This window comes from Lepidochelys kempii, chromosome 17 (assembly GCF_965140285.1).
Source record: "Lepidochelys kempii isolate rLepKem1 chromosome 17, rLepKem1.hap1, whole genome shotgun sequence".
NCBI classification, from domain to species: Eukaryota; Metazoa; Chordata; order Testudines; family Cheloniidae; genus Lepidochelys; species Lepidochelys kempii.
In genome coordinates this window covers 1,546,506-1,555,170 of record NC_136396.1, presented here as the reverse complement: position 1 = coordinate 1,555,170, position 8,665 = coordinate 1,546,506, and the positions used below count along the sequence as shown (strand labels likewise).

The window sequence follows — 8,665 nt, the reverse complement described above, 5'->3', positions numbered from 1 at the left end:
CCACGACCCTCCCCACTGAGTCTCATCCCCTCTTCCCCCACGACCCTCCCCACTGAGTCTCAGCCCCACCTACCCCCCACGACCCTCCCCACTGAGTCTCAGCCCCTCGTCCCCCACGACCCTCCCCACTGAGTCTCAGCCCCACCTACCCCCCACGACCCTCCCCACTGAGTCTCATCCCCTCGTCCCCCACGACCCTCCCCACTGAGTCTCATTCCCTCTTCCCCCACGACCTTCCCACTGAGTCTCATTCCCTCTTCCCCCACGACCCTCCCCACTGAGTCTCATCCCCTCGTCCCCCAAGACCCTCCCCACTGAGTCTCATCCCCTCGTCCCCCACGACCTTCCCACTGAGTCTCAGCCCCACCTACCCCCCACGACCCTCCCCACTGAGTCTCAGCCCCTCGTCCCCCACGACCCTCCCCACTGAGTCTCATCCCCTCGTCCCCCACGACCTTCCCACTGAGTCTCAGCCCCACCTACCCCCCACGTCCCTCCCCACTGAGTCTCATCCCCTCGTCCCCCACGACCTTCCCACTGAGTCTCATTCCCTCGTCCCCCACGACCCTCCCCACTGAGTCTCATCCCCTCGTCCCCCTCGTCCCCCACGACCCTCCCCACTGAGTCTCATTCCCTCGTCCCCCACGACCCTCCCCACTGAGTCTCATCCCCTCGTCCCCCACGACCTTCCCACTGAGTCTCAGCCCCACCTACCCCCCATGACCCTCCCCACTGAGTCTCATCCCCTCGTCCCCCACGACCCTCCCCACTGAGTCTCATCCCCTCGTCCCCCACGACCCTCCCCACTGAGTCTCAGCCCCACTTACCCCCCACGACCCTTCCCACTGAGTCTCCTCCCCTCATCCCCCACGACCCTCCTCTCTGGGTCTCAGCCCCATCTGCCCCCCCCATGACCCTCCTCTCTGGGTCTCGGCCCCATCTGCCCCAGCCTCTCCCGGGGACGCGCTGGGGCCTGGGTGAAGGACAGAGCACGGCTGCGTTGTGCTGGGGAAAGGCCAAGGGGTTCCTGGCCGACTGGTGGCTGAGACCTTTGTCCTCGCTTTTGGCTCCCAGGCCCCTGCACATTCCACAAGGGCTTTGGTGGGGCCAGGAGAGGTGGTGATGCTGCGGTGCCAGGAGGAGCCTGGGACGGGAGCTGATTGGCAAGGGGGCCGAGCTGCCCTCAGACCAGCCAGGGTTCGGGTGGAGCTGGCTGCACTCCCATGGGCTGGCCCAGCGGGGCCGGGGAGGTCAGTGGCCAGGCCCTGGGGGTCAGGCTGGCTAGTTGCCAGAGTGCCCCACAGAGGCCAGTGCGAACACTGCAATGTCTGTCATGCATCCATGGGGCTGGGGGCTGGGCCCTTGTCCTCCCAGCCCCCCACCTGTTTGCAGCCCCATGGCCTAGGGCAGTATCGGGAAGGGCTGAGGTCAGAGATGCTCCCTAATCCTGCTGGTCCCGGAGCCCTGGAGCAGCAGGCTGGGGGTGGACAGGGCTGGAGTCCCACAGGGATGGCTCTTCACTCCTGGGTAGGAAAAGCGTGTAGCCCCCGCTTCCAACCAGCCTCCTCTCCCCTTCCCTTGCCACTACCCCACAATGCACAGCCCAGCCCACCTCGCAGAACTGGGCCGGAGAGAGGGAACTCAGAACATTGTCTTTTAATAGCTCCCCCTCTGAACCCGCCAGTCCCTCGGCACCCACCAGGCACATGTCGCTAGGAAGGTGGGCCAAGCACCAGGGCCTCGGCAGGGCCCCTGGCAAAGCTGGGATCCCCAGGAGCTGCGCTGGGGCCTGCGTCTGACTCACAGTCCTCATCAGGGCGCTCGACGATGGGCTCATGGGGTGGGACCTGGTGAGGGAAGAGTTAAAGGAATGTAACCACTAATGGAGCAGGGCACAAACAATGCCCAGAACATGGGGCAGGGAGCGCATGGCTTGGGCACCACCCCCATGCACTGCAGGACCCCCCCATACCGGGGGGCACATGGTGCGGGCACTGTCCCCATGCACTGCAAGACCCCCCCATACCAGGGGCACATGGTGCGGGCACTGTCCCCATGCATTGCAGGACCCCCCCCCATACCGGGGGGCACATGGTGCGGGCACTGTCCCCATGCACTGCAGGACCCCCCCCATACCGGGGGGCACATGGTGCGGGCACTGTCCCCATGCACTGCAGGACCCCCCCCATACCGGGGGGCACATGGTGCGGGCACTGTCCCCATGCACTGCAGGACCCCCCCCATACCGGGGGGCACATGGTGCGGGCACTGTCCCCATGCACTGCAGGACCCCCCCATACTGGGGGGCACATGGTGCGGGCACTGTCCCCATGCACTGCAGGACCCCCCCCATACCGGGGGGCACATGGTGCGGGCACTGTCCCCATGCACTGCAGGACCCCCCCATGCTGGGGGGTGCACGGCTTGGGTACTGTCCCCACGCACTGCAGGACCCCTCTCCCTCAGGCATGGGCGAACCCCCAGGGAACTCTGGGAAGAGTCCAGCACAAGTACACCCCACAGTGCACTGCAAAGCACCCCCCATGCTAAGAAGTATGAGCTGCAGTATCCGCCCCCACCCCACCTGGACCTGCAGCCTGGGCACACGTTGTCCCCCAGGGAGGAGTACCACAGGCAAGGACTTAGCAACGGCTTGGTGGCAGATTTCTCCCTCCCCAGGAGAGCAGAGGCCTGGTCCCCCTGCCTGTGCCTTGGATGGCACCACCCCTGTGCAGAGCAAGGGCCAAGCAGGTGTGAACGCCACCCCCATGGGCGTGGCAGAGAGTTCTGATTGGGTGGCACGTCCCTCTCCCCACCCCACCCCCGGCCCGCAAATGTTCTGTCCTGGGGTGTGGCCCAGTGAGGCTCCCCCTCCCTCCCGATAGGGTGGGGGGACTGCAGGGTTTCCCCTGGCTTACAGAGCCTTGGGCGGGTGGGTCTCGCCAGCCCATGCCCCCAGTGACACCTGCCGTTTGCTGTCTCTGCTGCCTGCTGCCCTGCCCAGCCTGTGAGGGAAGCGGAGTCCCAAGGGCCAGGTTCCCCACAGCCGCGTCTCAGGGAGAGCAAGCCCCTTGGGGACTTACCAGCGAGGATCTCCTCCTCGGCCGGGAGGGACAGTCCCTGATCAGCCGCAACTCCTGCTCCCGACTGTGCAGCTGGAAGCTGCTTGAACATCTCGGCTTCTGGCTCACGGGGCTCCCCATAAGCCCCGCAGTCTTCAGTACCGTGTGCATGGATTGTGCCTGGAGAGCCAATGCCAGGGGAATAGGTTCCCAGCTGCCCAGATCCTCGTCCAGCCAGCAACCCCCAAGAGTGCACGTCCCTGGATCCGGGCTGCGAGGCAAGTGCTGGGGCCGAGTGCTCCAGAGGGGGACTGGCCCTGGCCCTGGCCCATGTGCCCTGGAATGAGCCAGGGCCGAGGTTCCATTCCACCAGGTCACAGAGCCGCTGAGAATGGCCAGAGAGCGCCATGGAAATGCACAAGCCACCGGCGTGCTTGGGGCAGGGGCTGGGTGGGCGGCTGCAGGGCGCATCGCCTGTTGCTGGGCTTTTTAAGAAACAAAGCTTTAGTTCAGATTACATATTTCCCCCCAACAAACCCTGTGAGTGAGGGATGTAGGCATGAGATCAAATAAATCTAAGTTCACAGTATTTACCCCTGACATTAATTGGTAAAAAACGTTACTATCAAAGAAGACTTGCCAGGCAGGCTCACACCAAGATACCAGGGAAGTTACTGGTTTTACTCTTTTCAAATCAAGCTCGTTTGGAGTTTCTCAGGCGGACACTACTGCCCCGAGGGAGGTCAGGCCCTGGCCAGGCTCCCGCAGCCCCTTGGCTCAGGTATTACACGCCCCCATACACACGCTCAGCCCCTCCCCTAGCTCAGGCATGGGGCTCCTCTCCCAGACCCTGCCTCTGGCTCCAGAGCCGTGGGGGCCTGACGGAGTGGTGTGCTCTTCTCCCCGCCGGGGGTGGCGCTGCTGGGTCTCCAGGGGGCTGCCCTGCATCTGGAAGGTGCAGCGTACACCTCGCTCCAGGGTGTGACGAAGTGGGCCTGTTCTTAATGTTTCCTCTGAATAGTGTGGGGGTGCCTCAGTTTCCCCTATGCAGTTCTTAAGTATCTAGGTGGTGGGGTAAGGGTGTATGATCATTGCAGAGCCCTAGAGGGCAGGTGTGTGCAGGGGTCTGGACACAGAGAATGGCCGACACCCTGTTTCCTGGCCACTGATGGCCTGGGCCCTTCCCCCCTGCGAGGTGAGAGCTAAAGGGTTGGAGAACAAAGGAATCAGGTGACCACCTGGCCCGGGAAAGGAACAAAGCCCAGAGGAGGAGGGGCTGGAGGGAGTTTCAGTTTGGGGCTGGCTGGGACATGGAGTGAAGTGCAGACGTGGTTGTCTGGCTCACGGCCCCCCAAAATGGACCCAGCTGAGGGGTCCCGTTCTCTGCACCTGCAAGCTCTGTTTTAGACCATGTTCCTGTCATCTAATAAACCTTCTGTTTTACTGGCTGGCTGAGAGTCACGTCTGACTGCGAAGTTGGGGTGCAGGACCCTCTGGCTTCCCCAGGAGCCCCGCCTGAGCGGACTCGCTGGGGGGAAGCACACGGAGGGGCAGAGGATGCTGAATGCTCCGAGGCCAGACCCAGGAAGGTGGAAGCTGTGTGAGCTGTGTGTCCTGCAGACAGGCTGCTCACAGAAAGGTGACTGCCCCAGAGTCCTGACTGGCTTCATGGGGAGCAGTTCCAGAGCATCGCCCGGGGACTCCGTGACAACTGGTGGCAGCGGTGGGATGTACTGCACCCCGTGGATGGCGCTTCCTGCAGTAAGTGACTGGGGAGCAGTAACACGAAGGGGGATTGCCGAGGACCAGGCCTGCTGAAGGCTCAGAGAGGAGCGGTTTCGGGGGGCGGTTAACCCCTGGGAGTGTGTGACCAGCGAGAAGGACTGTGCAGTAATGGGGTCCCCCTGGGGACTGCAGTGAGCAGTCTCAGGGGCGGAGGAGCCTGCAGCTTGGCCCGGGGAGAGAGAAGGACTTTTGCAGTAACAGGGTTCCCCTGGGGATTGCAGTGAGCAGTCCAAGGGGCGGAGGAGTCTGCAGCTCGACCCTGGCAAAGAGGTGGTGACCTCGAGAAGGGCTGGCACACTAGGGGTTCTCCCTGGAAACCGTGGGGAGCTGAGAACACACGGGCCTGTGAGTCCACAACAACTTGGGAGGAGCGGAGTGATGGCCTGTCACCGTCTCCTTAAGAAGGACATTGTAACCCTGTGCAGAAAGAGAGGGTTGAGCGTTGGAAAGTTCACCAAAGCAGAGTTAATCGTGCAGCTGGAGGAGGATGACCGCTCTAAGGAACAGATTCCTGACCCCAACTGGGGCTATCGCAGGATCTGGGAGCAGCTGGAGTGGGAGCCAGGCATCCCCAAGACTCCTGTCCCCGTCCAGACGGGGGTCTTCACGATCGGGTTCCCCATCGGGGGATCGAGACGGACGGGATTGGAGCTGAGTCCGAGGGAGCAAGAGGACTGTGGGAGACAGCGAGAGCCCGAGAAAGAGCTGCAGAAGCAGCAGCAGCATGAACTGGCGGTGGGGGAGCGGAGAGGCCTAGGGGACCTCCCCGGGGTGAGTGGGGATAGACCCCGGGGGGCCAGTTCCGCAGGGAACCTCGAGACTAAATTGCTGCCCCTAGTTAAGGGGGGGGTGTGTGGATGCCCACCTCACTGCCTTTGAGCAGGCTGGCGATTTGAACCAAGGGGACCCTACGGAAAAGCCCCGGTGTCTAGCTCCCTTGCTGGGTCCCAAGGCCACAGACTCCATCAGCCAGATGGGTGGGGAGGTGGACACGCTCCCACTCCTGACCCCAACCTATGTGTCTGTGTGGAGTCTCCTGGGGCCAGGCCCCTCGGACCCCCAGTGGGAGCGGAAGGTGATGGTCAATGGGGAGACATTCCTGGGGTGGCGAGATCCTGGGACAGAGAGAACTGGTGTCAGACCCTGGGTGGTGCAGCCTCAGATGCTGAGGGGCTGTGTGAGCTGTGTGAGGGTCCCAGGGACGAAGCCCCTCGCCTTCCCTATGGTCCAGATCCCTGTGCAGACCCAGGAGGAGTGGGGCTGGCTGGTCGTTGGGGTGCCCCAGGACACCAGCTGCGAGACCCTGTTATGGGGTGACTGTGTCTCTTTGGGACAGGATCCAGGCCCTGTTCCTGTAACTGCCAAGGGTTTCAGAGGAACAGCCGTGTTAGTCTGTATTCGCAAAAAGAAAAGGAGTACTTGTGGCACCTTAGAGACTAACCAATTTATTTGAGCATGAGCTTTCGTGAGCTACAGCTCACTTCAAAGCTCATGCTCAAATAAATTGGTTAGTCTCTAAGGTGCCACAAGTACTCCTTTTCTTTTTGCGAATACAGACTAACACGGCTGTTCCTCTGAAACCTGTCATTATGCAAGGCACTGCATTTAGCCGATCTGATGAAGTGAGCTGTAGCTCACGAAAGCTCATGCTCAAATAAATTGGTTAGTCTCTAAGGTGCCACAAGTACTCCTTTTCTTTTTGCCAAGGGTTTGAATTTGAATCCAGGGAACCAATCGGCGGAGAGGGAAATGGTCAGTGAAAATGCAGATGACCTGGCTGGCAGCAGGGAGGAGCCGCTAGGCTCAGGATACCTGCCTGCCTGTAACCAGACCCCTGGGGCTGGGTGGGACAGAGAGATGCTCCCTGCCCCCTTGCACACAAGAGTGGGGACTCTCCCTGGCTCTGATGCATTGAGGAAAGCAGTGGCCTGCCCCACTGGGACAGCCAGGGCAGCGCTGAGCACAGTGGGAGCTGAGACCCCAGCAGAGTGGGGGGAGACACAGGCAGGGCAGGGGATCTGTGGGGAGTGGCAAGGTGCTTGGTAAGGAAAGTTTGGATGAGCCTAGGCAGCCTTGTGATCTGATGGCTGTGTCCAGTCAGCAGGGTGGGAAGGCGAGGAGAGCGGAAGATGAGAGTCCCTGGACCTTACCTGTTAGCTGGGTGGAGAATTGGGACAGTGAAGGAAATGGGTCTCTGTCTGTCAGGGGTATTGACTTGCCTATGGAGGGAGCTACCCTGATCTCCAAGCAGTTGTCTGTGACCAGCCTTGTGTGCTGGGACAAAGGGAATGAGATCCCAACCTGTGTGTCTGGTAAAGGAGAAAGTGTGTCTGGGTCTTCTTGGTCTGTGGAGCAGACAGAAGGGGCCTTTCAGCCTGTGATGGTTGAGGGTCGTGCAGTTGTCTCAGAGCTGGTTCTGGACTCAGCTAAAGCCCAGGAAGGGAAGGGTCCTAAGTTTCTGTCTGCTCGGGAGAATGGCCCTGTAACTAGGTCACATCCAGTTAGGGTCTATGTAAAATCCCAGAGACCAGACAATTCTGGTGCTTGTATTTTGCCTGTTGCTAGTGTGTTGTTGGAAAGGGTGGAGCAACTCTGTCTAATCAGGGTGAGATCCTAGCCAGGGCACAAGGAGAGCATGAAGGTGTGTGATTGTGTTACCTACTGAGGGTGTGGAAACCTGTAGCAAGAAGGAAAAGATTCCTGAACTTGTGTGTGGCAAAGGGAAGGAGAAGGCTTCTAACCTTTTATCTAGGAAGTCTGTAAGTTTGCCTCAAAGGGGATTATGTAGGAATCCTCCTGATGGGCCAGAAATGATTCTGGATGTAAGGGAGACCCAGAAAGAGTCTGTTGTTGCTCAGGAAAGTGTTCCCCTAGAGCAAGCCCTAGGTAAAGAGGGTAAGAGCAGAATTTCTGGGAGGGGTGAATTGTTGCATAGAGAAGCCCTACGGAAAGGAATCCTCATGGAGTCTTTGCAAGCAGTTTACTGCAACTGAAGGGTGTGAAAATGATTTAATCAAGAAAGTTTCAGTTCCTAACAGCCAGAAATTTTCTGTTGTGAATGGATCCACTGACTTTCCTGTTGAAAGATCCAGTGTGGATAGCTTTGAGAAGGTCTCAGATGAAGTGAAAGCTGTTAAGAAAGGTATACCGTCCTATAAGCAAGTGGCTGTGTTTGGCCAGCTTGTTGGGAGACAAGGTTGTGGAGAAAGGGATGTCTCCATGCTAGTTCTGTAAGTGAACAGTATGTGGCCCAGGTCAAGATGGGGGCTCTTAACCAAGAGAGCCCGAATTGCAGCCCTCCAGACTGGAGCACTCGGAGAAAACCCAATCCCAGTTTGACCCCCTGGGGTTTTGGGGTGGCCAAAGGGCATGGGCTGCAGAAACCTTCCCACATGCAGCCTGCTAGTGCTATCGACCACCCCCGACCTAAGGGAGGGCGTGAAACTGGAAGGGCCTGGTGTAACTCCTACCAAGGAATGGGAGAGATGCTGGGGCATCCATGGGAACATTGGTGGCTTCGAACTTCCCCAGGTCACCGGGTAAAGTGACCCCGCTCAGTTCGATCTCGAAGGGGGGAGAGATGTGACGAAGTGGGCCTGTTCTTAATGTTTCCTCCGAATAGTGTGGGGGTGCCTCAGTTTCCCCTATGCAGTTCTTAAGTATCTAGGTGGTGGGGTAAGGGTGTATGATCATTGCAGAGCCCTAGAGGGCAGGTGTGTGCAGGGGTCTGGACACAGAGAATGGCCGACACCCTGTTTCCTGGCCACTGATGGCCTGGGCCCTTCCCCCCTGCGAGGTGAGAGCTAAAGGGTTGGAGA

At 59.9% G+C, this 8,665-nt stretch overlaps 1 long non-coding RNA gene across 1 annotated transcript; it reads right to left on the bottom strand.

Moving 5' to 3' along the window:
- Positions 1–1,672: 1,672 nt before the first annotated feature.
- LOC140899586 (uncharacterized) lies at positions 1,673–4,634 on the bottom strand. Its single transcript, XR_012155388.1, has 3 exons — positions 4,452–4,634; positions 3,084–3,547; positions 1,673–1,847 (listed from the first exon to the last, which is right to left on the bottom strand). It is a non-coding gene; the product is annotated as an uncharacterized LOC140899586 (long non-coding RNA).
- Between the last annotated feature and the right edge of the window lie 4,031 nt (positions 4,635–8,665).